Below are 13,850 nucleotides of genomic sequence, written 5' to 3'. Positions count from 1 at the left end.
GATTAAAAAAAAATATATGATCATCATGGCTAATGATCACTATTTTAGTATTTGTCCAGATAATTCTGTATCAAGTTTGTCTAAGTTAATTGAGTGAAGTTTAAATTGTCTCTTTTTATAAGAATTTAAATATCTGATTTTTCATATATTATTGATATATACTTATTTAGTGAATTCGATTTTCGATCTCTCGCAATTTTTTTATAATATTTGGAATGGAAGAATAGAACGGCTTCGAATGCATGAACTAGGTTTATTTTAATAAAATTATAAATGTTTTTATTATTATTATTATTATTATTATTATTATTATTATTATTGTTGTTGTTGTTGTTGTTGTTGTAACTCCCACAATGGTCTCGCATGCATGCAATTATAGAAGATGGTGAAACGTGAGTACATGAGGGTGGCAATATTTTGGATAATTATTCTCTTTTGGCTTATTCTTGGAATTTAAGGAATATTCTTTTTAAATAATAATGGGTATATTTTTTTTAGGAATAATAATGGGTATTTGAACCATAGAACATATTTGAAATCTTATAAACATATTATTAAAAAAATGAGAATGACTTATATTTTAAATTAATCTCATTTTGAGGTATATCTCGTCTTGTTTTGGGAGTAAAGAGAGACAATAATGATACAAAACAAAATTTAGTAATTATTTGAGAATATTTGTTGGTTAGCCATGTGTTATTTTTACTATGTCTATTAATATTAAAATATATTATTAATAATTACAATTATGTATTACGTTTGATTGATAACGAACGATATGGTATTTCAATAATTGAAAATCTAAACAAGTCAAAAATGACGTAACTTACGTATCTAGTACGTTGGTTTTGAATGACATGATAAGATCATTGATTTTGTGGTATTCAAATGACGCGTGCACAACGAGACATCATATTATTATAGAATATGTCAGGTTAGAGTCTTCACATGCGACATCAATAAAAATAGTAACCCTAAAAAGCAACGACTTAAACCATCTAAACTTAAAAACATAAAGGTTGAAAAAACATTTTTAGTCATTAACTTTTAACGATTTAGGTCCCGTTTAGTAACTATTTGATTTTCTAAAATTAAGCCTATAATTTTTTTTTGCCTTTGTTTTTTACTTTTTACTAATATTTTTAAAAATCAAGCCAAGTTTTGAAAACTAAAAAAAATCATTTTTAATTTATTTTTTAATTTGACTAAGAATTCAACTCTTTACCTAAGAAATATGCAAACAATTGTAGAAAAGAAATTACGAAGAATTAGGCTTAATTTTTAAAAATAAAAAATCAAATGGTTACCAAATGAAGTATTAGTCTCTTTTGATTTTAATATATAACAAACACTTATTTTTATATTTTTAATTTTGCAACAATTTAGTCCATATACACTTTCAAATTTTTAACAATTGTACAGGGCAGAGACTACATTATGACAAATGTTAAAATACATATACTAAATTGTTACATAATAAAATTGATGACTAAGACCTCATTTGATAATCATTTAGTTTTTTTTTTAAAAAAATTAAGCCTATAGTTCTTCCACCTCTAACTTTTTAATTTGTTATCTACTTTTTACTTGTGTTTTCAAAAATCAAGCCGAATTTTGAAAATTAAAATAATAGTTTGAAAAGCTTGTTTTCCTTTTTAGAATTCTGCTAAAAAATCAATTTTTGTACTTGAGAAAGATGCAAATGATTGTAAGAAATTAAGATGAAATATGTTAATTGTCAAAAAACCAAAACCAAAAAACAAAACGATTACCAAATGAGACCTAATTTATTAAAAATAAAAAATATAGAGAGAGAGATATTGAGGCTTAGTTTGGAGTTGTAGCTTCTAAAATAATTTCTCGTGATTGTAGTTCTAAAAAACAATTGTAAAATGAAGAAAATTAGTAGTATTTGTTCAATTTTAATTTTGAACATGAAAAAGTATGTTAAATTTTTTGGATAAATAATAGTAAATTGTCGTGATGGATAATAATGCCTAAATTAAATAGACCTATTTTCAAAATTTATATTTTTTTATAATTATTTAGGAAGCATTTAGGACAAGGGTTATCATCAAAATATAATAACCACCTCTTGCTACAAGAAAACTAATTCAAAACCTCCAATTAACTACAATCAACACTATTTCAAAACCCGCATTTGCTACAGTATTTACTATTTACTACAACTTTTACTATTTTACATTCATCATTTTTTTTTATCATTTGCTACAGTATTTACTATTTCCTTCTCAAACTAAAATAGTTTACATCTCAGACACATACTATTATAACCTAAACTAAAATAATCTATACCCAAAGACAAACTATCATAATCCAACTATAACAATCTATAACTATAATAACTAGTTTATTGTCCCAAACGCCTCTTAGATGTTATATCATATATGTTGAAAACTTAAATTTATATATTCTTTGCTCTAAATTTCTTCAAAGAAAAAATATAAGATTATTTTTTAAATATAGGAGAAATATGTGCTATTATGTAAAGAAAAAAATGATAGCATTGCACTAACCAATTTAAAATTTTAGGATATAGATATTCACTGCATAAGGAATATACTAAATATACAAAATAAATCTTAATCTATAAATAATAAAATTGAAATTTTGCTTAAAAGTTGGTCAGAAACAAATTTTTAAAACGATGAGAACAAATCAGTCTTTTGAAGAGTGTCCATGCATAAACAAATCAATTTAGACTCTCAACTAAAACTTCTTTTGAAGAGTGTCCATGCATCAAGTTTAATCATCTATTTTATTAATTCAACATCTCGAAAAGCCTATACACCTATAAGAATAAAATGCATCGACAATTTTCAAATGTAATCTTAATAAAGGGTCTAAATAATTGATTCACTTATAATAATTTAGAAGATAAATTTAAAACGGAATTATATAATTTTTACAATATTTTTCAAACCAAATCTTAAAAAAAATGATTAATCGATAAATTTATGAAAGTTCAAGATTTAAATAGGTATAATTTAAAATGAAAATTTCTCCAAAATAGATTAAAGACAACATGATCTCACATGTTTCATGAACAGCCCTGACACACATATGTATAGATTTAAAAATCTACCACGTGGCCTGTCATGCATGCAATTCCGGAAACTGGTGAGACGTGAAACTGTGAGAGTTGTATTGTAATATTTTGGATTTAATTATTCTTCTTTTGGCTTATTCTTCAAAAGCATTTGAGGAATATTCTTTTTAAATAATATTATGGATAATTTGAAATTATCATATATATAAATATATATATTAAATCTGTAGATTGATGTTGTTTTACTTTATTTGAAAGAGAAAACAATTTAATAATTATTAAGAAAAAATTAATGATTATCTGTATATTATCCTTACTATCTTTATTAATATTGATAAATAGTTGATCATATGTAATACATTCATTGACAATAATGATATGATATTTTAATAATTGACCTTCTAAACAAGTCAAAAATGACGTAAGTTACATATCTAGTGTGTCGGTTTCGAAAGATACAATAAGAACACTGATTTCATGATATTCAGATGTCGCATGCAGAACACGACATCATACTTTAATAGAATATGTTTAATCAGATTTCCAGGAGTGACATCGATAAAAATAGTAACCCTAAAAACTAACAACTCAAAGCATTCACACTCTTAAAAGTTAAAACAAATATTCTTAATCATGAATATTTATGGAAAGTAAAAATTTAGTCTCTTGATCTTTAGTATGTAACAATTTATGATGTGTTTGAGGCGAAGACTATCCTAAGATTATAATAACTACTAAAGTAAATACTATTTTGTATTCCCCAATTAGTTACAGTCAATATTATTTCTAAACCCTCATTTTCTATAGTATTTACTATTTATTATGGCTTTTACTATTTCACATTCATATCTTTTTATTCATTGCTACAGTGTTTACTATTTCGTTCACAAATTAAAATAGTTTACACTTTAAACACATAATATTATAACCCAAGCTAATATAATCTATACCCCAAACACAAACTATTATAACTTAACTATAATAACCTAGGACTATAATAATCAACTCTTTGCCCCAAACGCCCCTTAGTCTATACACTTTTAAATACATAACGATTGTTCAAGATACAGATGACATCATTACAAATTTTAAAACACAAGTACTAAATTATTATAAAACTAAAAATATAGAGACAAAATCATGAGGTGTTTTCAAATAAAGGAAAATGAACCAACTTATTTATAAATATAACAAAACGTTACTATCTATCAATGATAGACTGCGAGATTGATGTCCATCGTGATCTGTCGTCCATTGATATATGTCTATCGCGATCTATCACTGATAGACAGTAATATTTTGTTATACTAAAAATATTTTCAAGAGTTTTACCATTTAAAACAATTACCCTTAAGTTCATTACCCACTAAAATTTAGCAATTAAATTATTACTTTCATAAAATTCACTATCGTTTAATTTAGATAAAATCCTGCCTCGAAATTCACGAAAGGAAAGAAATCATATTACAAATCTCGATACATTTCATCACTAAAGAAGAGAAGATATTTTTAACCTTTGGTACTCATAGCCTTAAAATTATAAAAGATTAATGGCAATAAGAACAAAAGAAAAAGAGAAAAAGAAAAAAAGATTTTAAAATAATGATAATTTTTTCACATAAAAACAAAGAAAAGAAAAAAGCAACAGTTCAACCAATTGTCTCAAATATCATTGCAAAAACTAATAAAGATTAAGACAAACTAATTTAAAGCAGTGAAACAAACTATGGTTTAACTTTAATAGGTTCAGATATGATTCTAACACCAAACATTTAATAGCAATAAATGTCTTTTCTAAACCAGCCACAACTCTAAATTCTCCTCCATTTTCCACCCTTAGTTTTTGTTTCTTTTTTTTTTTTTTTTTTTATCCTTTTTACTTGTTTACTTTGTATAAATCTACACCCACCAAAAAAAAAATCAATTTATATTTTCTTTTTTAAAATTAATTTTATTTAATATATGATTTGAGTTTAGTAGTATTTTGGTCCATAAGTTTTCCAACTTGACATTTTAACCTTTATTTTAATTTTTTTATATATTTTTTTGGCCTCATTTGTCTTTATTTGTTCAAGTACACACACATACATACATACATACACACACACACATATACACACACCTATACATACATACATACATATACACACATACACAAACATACATATATATATACACATACATATATTAACTTCTCCTTTCCATTTTCAGATGGAAAGTGAACAAAATGCTATATAAACTAAAATAGCTCGAAAAATCAAAAGTATAATTTATCTTTTTTTTATTTATTTTTTATTTTATAAATAACTGTATTTGATATTGTTGAATGATATTCACTCAACACCATGTAGAGGTGAAAAGATTCAAAACTTTGGCTTCTTGACCAATAGTAGGTGTCCTAACTAGGTGATCTATTCACATGTTTAACAGATGTTCATGGGATAGAGATGGAGGCAAGGATAAGCTTCTCTAGTTTTGTCTCCATTCTCTAATTTATTCTTCATTCCACGAAAGTTTTCGTTTACTTCAATAGATTTCTTGTGAAAAATTTATGGAAATTGTGTTCTCCGCAAAGAATTGTTGGTCATTCAGTTTTGTTAATAAAAAAATTCAATGAAAATGTTTTGGATTTTTTTTTTCCATGAAAACTCTCTATTTAAATGCTTAATTTCCAATTAAAAAAAATCATGAACATTGTAAAAGAAACCAAATAACACTTCATAAACATATCAAATTAGTTGGTCTCATAACATTTCTTTTTTTTTTTTTTTCTATTTATGTATTATAAAATGGTGAAAACATTATTGTCAATAGAAAGTTATCAAATATATTGTAAATAAATCAATATATGGCGAAACTAGCTATAGAATACAATACTATAGGATTAGGAATTTCTACAAATTAATTGGCTAGGGTTAAATAGATTTATTTTATCAAATAATATATAATTAAAAAAATAATGTATTTGTAGGTTTAGCATATAATTAAGCATATGTTCTTTTTATTATTATTATTATTATTATTAAGCATATGAATATCATATTTGAACATGACAAAGTTTTTGTGGCTTCTCATGATTGATTATTTTGTATTTTTATAAATTTTAGTTGATATAAATATAAAAAAAAAATTCTTTGGTTTTTTTTTTTTAATATTCAACATCTGAAAGGTGAGATTTTGACATTTTGGTTGAAATTATATATATATATATATATATAAATTAAATTATAGCAAAATAAATTAAATTATGTCAATTTTGTTGAGTTAGAAACTTTATCTTTTATTTATGTTATAACAAATGGGTTTCAAAATTTATTATACCTAGATTATATACCGATTCATTAGTGTCATTGTTAATATCCATTCATATATTATATTTATAAATCTATCATATATATGAAAAAAATGTTATTAGGAGAAACTCTTTACCATACATTTTGCCTTTATATTTTTAGTAAATTTATGAAAATACAAGATTTAAATAGGTATAATTTAAGGGATGTAAAATGAAAATTTCAGAAAAATGGATTAAAGACAACAAGATCTCACATGTTTCTTGAATAGCTAGCCTCACACACATATGTAAAGATTTAAAAATCTTCCACGTGGTCTGTCATGCATGTAATTCCGGAAACCGGTGAGATTGTGAGAGTTGTATTGTAACATTTTGGATTTAATTATTCTTCTTTTGGCTTATTCTCCAAAAGAATTTGAGGAATATTCTTTTTAAATAATAATATGGGTAATTTGAAATTATCACATTATATATATATATATATATAAGAGAGAAAAACAAAATGTAATAATAGATTATAAAAAAATTTAAAAATAATAATAATTTTTTCACATAAAAACAAAGGAAAGAAAAAGGCAACAATTCATCGACCAATTGTCTCAAATTAAAATGCAAACTGTTTATGTAACCGTAATTCCCATTTTACACCTAATATAGTATATATATATATATTTTTGGAATAATAAATAATAATAAAGTTTTTTTTTTTAGTCAAAATGATAACTAAGAATGATAAAGTAATATTTAATTTTGGGTTAATTGCTATATAACTACCCCTACTATTCTAGATTTTCCTTTTGACAACTCTTTTTAAAATTCACCAATCATAATTTCAATGTTGACCGACAAAAATATGAATTTTTATTACGATAATAAATTGTTTAAAGTTTATTTTTTTCATAACTTTGTAGGGTATGAATTTTATATAGCTTTTGGGATATATTCTATTTCTTTCTTCTTTTTTTTTTTTCAAGTAAGGTTGGGTAGATTTAGTAATTTCTCTAAAGGTGTTTAATTATATAGGCTACACAACTTTTGCTTATAATTAAACATCAAATTTAGGTTTTGGTTAATAATTTCTTTGTTTTGGATTTTGGATTTTGGGCTTTGAAAATTGAATTTTTTTTCTCCAAATCTTTTTACAGTAATTGGGCCTAAAGACTAGGCTTAAGTTCTATTAATTAGGCCCAAAGGCCAGACTCAAGTCCAATTAAATTAGGCCAAAGGTTAGGCCCATGACCAATGAAGGTCAGGCCCAAACCCATGAAGTCCATCAGGGAGCTCTATAAATAGAGAAGCTCCCTCATTTGCAAAGGTCAACATTTCTACATTCCGAGAGCTAGAGATAATTCATCAACACTCAATAAAGACCCACAGCTACATTCCAGCAAGCGGCATGTTTGTAACTCCAACTGGGTCAAATTACTATTTTACCCTTGGGTTACCTCTGACTCCTTAAGTACTAGTGCTCCTCTAATGAATAACATGTTTATGATCTAACCAATAAATAGAAATCCTTTTTGAGTCATGAGAGGGTAGGACCTTTTGTTCAAGTCCTGGAGACACCACTTGAGGGAACACTCATCCACTCGGTCTTATCCCAAAATTGTAGGCATATTGGGTAAAGGAATTAGCCACCCTCACCCATGCAAATCAAAATGGTAGGCATATTGGGTCAAGGAATTATTAAGCATATGAATATCATATTTGAACATGACAAAGTTTTTGTGGCTTCTCATAATTTATTATTTTGTATTTTTATAGATTTTAGTTGATATAAATATAAAAAAAATTCTTTGGTTTTTTTTTTAATATTCAACATCTGAAAGGTGAGATTTTGACATTTTGGTTGTGTGTATATATATATATATATAATTAAATTATAGCAAAATAAATTAAATTATGTCAGTTTTAATGAGTTAGAAACTTTATATTTTATTTTATGTTATAACGAATGGGTCTCAAAGTTTAATATGCCAAGATTATATACCGATTCATTAGTGTCATTGTTAATATCCATTCATATATTATATTTATAAATCTATCCTATATATGAAAAAAAATGTTATTAGGAGAAACTCTTTACCTATACATTTTGCCTTTATATTTTTAGTAAATTTATGAAAATTCAAGATTTAAATAAGTATAATTTAAGAGATGTAAAATGAAAATTTCTGAAAAATGGATTAAAGACAACATGATCTCACATGTTTCTTGAATAGCTAGCCTCACGCACATATGTATAGATTTAAAAACCTTCCACTTGGTCTGTCGTGCATGCAATTCCGAAAACCGGTGAGATTGTGAGAGTTGTATTGTAACATTTTGGATTTAATTATTCTTCTTTTGGCTTATTCTTCAAAAGAATTTGAGGAATATTCTTTTTAAATAATAATATGGGTAATTTGAAATTAGCATATATAAATATATATTTATTAAATCTGTGGCCTGATGTTGTTTTACTTTATTTGAAAGAGAAAATGTCTCAAATTACAAGGACCATCCCGTCATCAGGCCATCTCTCTCCACCGCTCAACACCTCTACCGTCGCTTTCTCAGCCTTCTGGAACTCGAAGGCCAGAAGAAAATGACGAATCAAGAGACATATCTCAAGGAACGAGCCACCAAAGCTCAAGATATGCTAAAGAAACTCGTCAAGAAGAATCAAGAACTCGAACTCGATCTTCTGATGCATAAATTGCATCAAGGTCGTTATATTTCCCAACTCACCAACGGGGAACTGCTTGTATTTTTCTGGATGGTCAGAGAGAGCTTAAGAGACTGCCGAAAACGAATCGAGTATCATCAACAAGTTCATTGTCTTCCTCCTCCTCCTACGGAATTTGTTCCTTCTAACTCTCCTTTGCTTGAAATATGGAGCAATGAGATGGATCTGGTTGATAATGGAAGAAATTTGATGGATCAATGGTTTATTGATATGGTGATGAATTCGAATGATAAAATTGGGGGAAGTAGTAGCAATATGGCAGGGGAGTTAGAGTTTGTTCAATCGGAAGTGAATATAGGCGATTTGATGAATGGAGGAAATTCGATGGTGGGAATCGACGAATTAGGCGGAACGGAAACGATTATTGTTGGTGGAGATGGAGATGAGAACATTTTATTATCGGAGTGGAATTTAGAGGTAAATGAAAATTCTGGAATGAGTGAGATTGAGAAGTTTGTGAAAGACATTAATGGCGTTGGTGTTGAGGCTATTGTTAGTCATATGGATTTCACTAACCAAGTGGGTTTTGGAATCGGTGGTGACCGGTGGGGACCCTATGGGGAGTCTTTATTCCGATGGTTGCTACTACGGTGACGATGGTGGTGTAGAGATTGATGTAAATGATGATGCAGAGATGTTGCTTCAAGGATTGTTTGAAAGTGGAATAAGTTGCAGCAATGAAAATGGAAATGGAAATGAAATTCAAAATAGAAATGGAAATGAGAATCAAAATAATGAAGGTGAAGACGTTGAAGATGATCTTCTAAGTAAGGAATGGCAAAACAAATTTACTCCATGATTGCTTCTTCTTAATTAAGCTCTAAATAATGGAGGAATTTGGGAGTAACTCCAATTTTTTCTCTCTCTCTCTCTCTATATATATAAAAATATTATGATGGTATGAATTATGATCTAGTGTCTAAAGAAAATAGAATAATGTGTTAGTTTCTTATGAGTAGTTAAAATCTAATTCTCTTTTTTAATTTTAGACTTGAAGATTAGAATCCTCCACTCCACATTTTATAATTATTTAAATGATTTTATAAAATTATTTTTTGTGATAAGTCATTTTAATATTTTCATCTTAAAAAGTAATCAAATGTGATTTTGAATTATTGACATTTAGTTTTAAAATTGGTTTTATAATCTTCACATCACTCCCAAAAAAATCGAAGAAATTAGTATTTTTTTCACGTTCTTCTTGGTCAATCACTTGACCGAAAAATCAATCTTCATTGACTAGAAATTATTAAGGCAAATGATAACCATTTACATTTTATGTTAAATTTTGATTTTTAAGAATTAAACTTACAGAACTACTTTTATTCATTAATTTCTTTTTTTGGTTTATTTACGTTTTAGTATTGTTTTAAGAAATCAAGTCAAATTTTAAAAATTAAAAAGGAAATATAATTTTTTTAAAATAATTTTGTTGTTGTTGGAAAAAACTAAAACTATGATAAAGAAATTTGAAGAAAACGAGTCTAACTTTTAAAAAATTAAATAGTTATCAAACGAAGTATAAATAACTGTGGGCTTCACCTATATACACCATTACCAAACAATCACTATTTTAAAACATACGTAATTTCGAACATTCTAAAATTTCTTCCAAATGTATTCATTAGAAAATATTCCTAATTTATCACCAAATATAAACTTGCCGATAGTTGGGAGAAAGTGAATCTATTGAAAATAGATTTTAAAAAATGGTCTATTAATTTTAATATAATTATGTAAATAAAACATCAATTACCATTTTTAAAATCGATTATGGATAATCTAGACCCTACCATTGTCTAACGAAAAGGGTAAAATAAAAAAAATAAAAAAGCAAAGAAAGAGAAGATAAGGATGGGTTGGAAGTTGAAGATAAGATTAGAGAGCATAAAATTCACAAAAGAGAAGAGTATTTGAACAAAGCTAATATTGTTTTTTTCTAATTCAGTTACAAATGGTGGGCCCACTATGGTAAAAACAAATTAATTGTCCCTTTCATTGGGTATTGTTCGTCTTGTTACAACACTAGGGTCGTGATTAAACCATGGGGATATAAATGTTACGAGTTTTACTTTATGAATTCTTTATTTTAATGTTTAAACACACACACACACCTATATATATATTGGTCTAAGTTATTTTCTTAATCTTTGGATTTTTGAACTCTACGATTTTAAGGTCCGATGGATGGATGACCTAAAATTGAAGTGAAAATATGATTGTATGTCTTATTTTTCAAAATTAGGGGTTTTTGACATTTTGCTTACATCATATTCGTGTGAAATTATTAAAATGGAATCTTGCGCACGTGGATTGGTCTTTTGATCTCCTTCTTTGCTTTCCTTTTGTTGGAGGAGAAATTTCAGATCAACCACGGACCGCCACGTCATTTTTTTAATTTTATAAATAAGTGTATTTGATATTGTTGAATGATATTCACTCAACATCATGTGGAGGTGAAAAGATTCAAAACTTTGGCTTCTTGACCAATAGTAGGTGTCCTAACTAGGTGAGCTATTCACATGTTTAACAGATGTTCGTGGGATAGAGGTGGAGGCAAGGATAAGCTTCTCTAGTTTTGTCTCCATTCTCTAATTTATTCTTCATTCCACGAAAGTTTTCGTTTACTTCAATAGATTTCTTGTGAAAAATTTATGGAAATCGTGTTCTCCGCAAAGAATTGTTGGCCATTCAGTTTTGTTAATAAAAAAATTCAATGAAAATGTTTTGGATTTTTTTTCCATGAAAACTCTCTATTTAAATGCTTAATTTCCGATAAAAAAAATCATGAACATTGTAAAAGAAACCAAATAACACTTCATAAGCATATCAAATTAGTTGGTCTCATAACATTTTTTTTTTCTTTTTATGTATTATAAAATGGTGAAAACATTATTGTCAATAGAAAGTTATCAAATATATTGTAAATAAATCAATATATGGCGAAACTCGCTATAGAATACAATACTATTGGATTAGGAATTTCTACAAATTAATTGGCTAGGGTTAAAATAGATTTATTTTATCAAATAATATATAATTAAAAAAATAATGTATTTGTAGTTTTAGCATATAATTAAGCATATGTTCTTTTTATTATTAATATTATTATTATTAAGCATATGAATATCATATTTGAACATGACAAAGTTTTTGTAACTTCTCATGATTGATTATATTGTATTTTTATAAATTTTAGTTGATATAAAATAAAAAAAAATTCTTTGGTTTTTTTTTTTTTTTTTAATATTCAACATCTGAAAGGTGAGATTTTGACATTTTGGCTGAATTTATATAGACATAATTTAATTTATTTTGCTATAATTTAATTATATATCTATATATATATATATATAGATATATAATTAAATTATAGCAAAATAAATTAAATTATGTCAATTTTATTGAGTTAGAAACTTTATGGGTCTCAAAGTTTATTATGCTGAGATAATATACCGATTCATTAGTGTCATTGTTAATATCCATTCATATATTATATTTATAAATCTATCCTATATATGAAAAAAATGTTATTAGGAGAAACTCTTTACCTATACATTTTGCCTTTATATTTTTAGTAAATTTATGAAAATTAAAGATTTAAATAGGTATAATTTAAAGGATGTTAAATGAAAATTTCAGAAAAATGGATTAAAGACAACATGATCTCACATGTTTCTTGAATAGCTTGCCTCACACACATATGTATAGATTTAAAAATCTTCCACGTGGTCTGTCGTGCATGCAATTCCGAAAACCGGTGAGATTGTGAGAGTTGTATTGTAACATTTTGGATTTAATTGTTCTTCTTTTGGCTTATTCTTCAAAAGAATTTGAGGAATATTCTTTTTAGATACTAATATGGGTAATTTGAAATTATCATATATATATATATATATATAAGAGAAAAAGAAAATGTAATAATAGATTATAAAAAAATTTTAAAAAAATAATAATTGTTTCACATAAAAACAAAGGAAAGAAAAAAGCAACGTTCATCAACCAATTGTCTCAAATACCAATACAAACTATCTCAAATATCAATGCAAACTGCTTATGTAACCGTAATTCTCATTTCACATCTAATATAGTATATAAATATATATTTTTTGAATAATAAATAATAATAAATTTTTTTAGTCAAAATGACAACTAAGAATGATAAAGTAATATTTAATTTTGGGTTAATTGCTATATAACTACCCCTACTATTCTAGGATTTCCTTTTGACAACTCATTTTAACATCCACTAATCAAAATTCGAATGTTGACCGACAAAAATATAAATTTTTATTACGAAAATAAATTGTTTAAAGTTCATTTTTTTTCATAACTTTGTAGGGTATGAATTTTATATAGCTTTTGGGATATATTCTATTTCTTTCTTCTTTTTTTTTTTTCAAGTAAGGTTTGGTAGATTTAGTGATTTCTCTTAAAGGTGTTTAATTATATAGGCTACACAACTTTTGCTTATAACTAAACATCAAATTTAGGTTTTGGTTAATAATTTGTTTGTTTTGGATTTTGGGCTTTGAAAATTGCATTTGTTTTCTCCAAATCTTTTTACAGTAATTGGGCCTAAAGATCACGCTTAAGTCCAATTAATTAAGCCCAAAGGCCAGATTCAAGTCCAATTAAATTAGGCCCAAAGGTTAGGCCCAAACCCATGAAGCCCATTATGGAGCTCTATAAATTGAGAAGCTCGCTCATTTGCAAAGGTCAGCATTTCTACATTTCGAGAGCCAGAGATAATTCAT

This window comes from Benincasa hispida, unplaced genomic scaffold, assembly GCF_027475165.1.
Source record: "Benincasa hispida cultivar pf3 unplaced genomic scaffold, pf3_genome.v1.1 HicScf1281, whole genome shotgun sequence".
Classification (NCBI taxonomy): domain Eukaryota; kingdom Viridiplantae; phylum Streptophyta; class Magnoliopsida; order Cucurbitales; family Cucurbitaceae; genus Benincasa; species Benincasa hispida.
The sequence above is the reverse complement of the archived record's forward strand: the minus strand, read 5'-3'. Positions refer to the sequence as shown.